This window comes from Sinocyclocheilus grahami, unplaced genomic scaffold (assembly GCF_001515645.1).
Source record: "Sinocyclocheilus grahami isolate Dianchi unplaced genomic scaffold, SAMN03320097.WGS_v1.1 scaffold404.1, whole genome shotgun sequence".
In the NCBI taxonomy this organism is placed as follows: domain Eukaryota; kingdom Metazoa; phylum Chordata; class Actinopteri; order Cypriniformes; family Cyprinidae; genus Sinocyclocheilus; species Sinocyclocheilus grahami.
The window spans coordinates 861922-865393 of NW_015505583.1; positions in this window are offsets into that span (position 1 = coordinate 861922).

Sequence of the window (3472 nt, forward strand, 5' to 3'; positions counted from 1 at the left end):
TCCATCACAAAAGCTCTGCACACAAATCAAGAATCATAAAAGTGCTGTAATATCTGTTTGAAATAACATTAATTAACAGCATATGACATCAGATTTCATTGGTTTCTGCAGTATACTCACTCAAAGCCTTTGATGGCTGCATTTTGTTTTCCAGTGAAGACGGCCTCATTAGCCACTCTCCACCGGATAAGCACATGTGTGTGCTCATCTGTCCCTGTAACATTCAAACAAGATTGTTACAAGTTACTTCTGTGATTTATGTTTTCAGCATTACACACAGGAAAAAGTTATTCAGTGGTTCTTTGGGTTGGTTCAGGTGCTACATAGCACTAAAATGGTTCCCCTATGATTACGAACCAGCAAACCACTTTTAGTGCTCTTTAGCACCATTTATTTTAGAGTGTACATATATGTTGAGGCAGTTGCTGATGTGTTTTATCCAATAACATTTGCTACTCAATTTATCAGCAGTACTAATAGACAAATACATTTGGTAGCTTATTGATCACTTTAATTTCTTGAAACCTTTAAAATAGTATGGTTTTATTTACATTATATAATTGTTTACAATAGCAGTGTTGACAACAGTGAATTCTACTGCATAGCTAATAGCACACACACATCACTGATGTCTATTTCATGTTGTGATGTTCTCTTCTGCAATACTTGTCGAAGATGTTTCTGTCAGATATTACATAAACATTTCGTAAACATCTTTAACTATGTATATAATTAAGAACATATAAAATGCTAAAGTCACAAGCCATCTGAATTAACATATGTAAGTTTCCTAGTTAAAAACTGCACATTAACGTGCTTGCAATCACGACATTAGAAGTGGGAATAATTACATTTATGATAGCGAGGGAATGCAGCAATCCACTTTGTAGACGCATGTGTGCTTACTGGAACTCAGCAGTGGCTATAAATAAACACGTTTTTACAACAAAATCACTAACGTATGTAAGTTTCCTAGTTAAAAACTGCACATTAACGTGCTTGCAATCACGACTTTAGAAGTGGGAATAATGACATTTACGATAGCGCGTGAATGCAGCAATCAACTTTGTAGACGCATGTGTGCTTACTGGAGCTCAGCAGTGACTATAAATAAACACATTTTACAACAAAATCACAAATATACTATAATATCTGTGCCAACACCTTCAACAATTCAACAGTTTACATTAGTTCAAAAAATGCAATTTTAACACAAGAAACCATGTTTTTGGTTTTTAATACTCACATTAGAAAACATCCTCGTTCTTCTCCATGTTCGATTATGACGTATCCTCCTTTTTCTTCTTAAGGATGTGCGGCTGTTTGCGGCAGACTACACGCATCCTCTCTTCTTCTTGGTTAACGTATCCTCTCCCATGGCATTGAGGGATAGAAAAGTATCCCGCAATCGGCATTTCGGAGTCTGGACTGGACGCAGTAGGCCATCCGGGGATCTCTCGCCTACTCTTCTATGAATACTGTGGTTTCGGACATACTACTCCTACTAAATAGTATGGAAGTATGCGGTTTTGAATGCAGCCACTGAGTCTTGTCACGTCTCAGCTGATCTTCCAGAGCCTCATCACATCTCAGCTGATCTTCCTGAGTCTCGTCACGTCTCAGCTGATCTTCCAGAGCCTCGTCACATCAAGCCTGCTCACATCAAGCCTGCCAAGTCAAAGCCTGCTCATGTCAAGCTACAGTCTTCAGCCATCATGGATGCCACTCCAGTGTCCCAGAGCATCGTGAATGTTGCATTTGAAGACCCAAAGTCAGTCCCAAGGCGTTCGAGCCTGGCATCCAGCGTGGAGGACCCTCAGCTGGTGTCGGTGTGAGCTGCTAGCATGCCAGAGGCCGCTACGCTCACGAGCCACGCAGACTCTATGCTTACAAGCCACGCAGAATCTATGCTCACGAGCCACACAGTTTCCACACTCTCAAGCGACACAGTTTCACAGAGCAACACTCTCAAGCCTGCCGGCCGCTACTCACCCCAGTTCCCCAGGCACAGCACCATCAGTCTTAGAAATAGACAATGTACTCTCTGTCCTGCCAGTTATGGCTATAGCCATTCTCTGTGTTTGTGCTGCACACACCACCATAATTTTCCCAGATGTGGCAGCCTTCAGTGCCGAACATCCCGAGGTGGTGGCGCCCACTCTATTCCACAAATCTAATCCCAAATCTAGCCTAGAGGAGGCTCCTGATCCAAAGTTTAGCCCAGAGAAGGCTTCTGTTCCCGAGTCTAGTCCAGAAAAGGCTTCTGATCCCAAGTCTATCCCAGAGAAGGCTCCTGATCCCAAGTTTAGCCCAGAGAAGGCTTCTATTGGGATCTGGCTCCTGATCCCAAGTTTAGCCCAGAGAAGGCTTCTGTTCCCGAGTCTAGTCCAGAGAAGGCTCTTGATCCCGAGTTTAACCCAGGGAGGGCTCCTGTCCCTGAGTCTAGCCCAGAGAGGGCTCCTGTTCCCGAGTTTAGCCCAGAGAGAGCTCCTGATCCCGAGTTTGGCCCAGAGAGGATATCTGTTCTAGACCAGGGTCCAGTGCAAGCTCCAGCCTCCGAGCTCAGTCTAGTGCCCGTTCTCGCCCAAGAGCTCAGCTAAGATCCAGCTCTAGTCCATGAATCTGCTCCAGAGTTTGCTCCTAGTCCAGTGGCCGCTCCTCCAGAGTGCCCTCCAGTGTCTGCTCCTCCAGAGTGACCTCCATTGTCCACTCCTCCAGAGCGCCCTCCAGTGTCCGCTCCAGTCCGAAAACCCTTTCCTGTCCCTGAGTCCATTCCAGTGTAGCAAATTAGCTCATAGGTGAAATATTTATGATTAATTATAACTGGTTATAATTAATAATGAATATTTAGATTAGATCTTAGAATTAACTGTAGCAGAGTTGACATTACAATTATTTTACCTGTCCACCAACCGAGCAGACAATATAATAATTTATTTATTGTAGGAAAGGTTATTTTCCTGGCCAAGGAAAGAAAAGCTTTTCCTACTTTATGCAGCACTAGCAGTAGTTTAGCATGTAGCAAGGACCAACATTCAGTGACTCCGAATTGTGAGCAGTGCACAGAGACAATCAATTGTGAATATAAGGGATTTAATAAATGAAACTATAGCTAACATACAACTAAACTAAGCAAAACACATATATACAGAATGAAGGAAAGTAAGAGAGAGAGAGAGAGAAGAATAAAAGAATTGCAGTATTTCACATCAATTAACCTCAACCTAATGAGAATCATCAGAGAATCGAAAATCATCTTAAAAAGGGGCTCAAACTTAAACAAGCATCTAAATTGTTGTAAACAGTTACTTACATTGGCTTTGTTGCTGAACAAGAGTCCTGATGCGGTAGACAACGGAGGTTCTTGATGAGTTATTTAGGAGTGAGCTGGAGGTTTTGAAGGTAGGAAAGTCCATAGCGAATCGACAAAGTCACTTGAAGATAAAAACTGCCGGAAAATCAAACTCAAGAG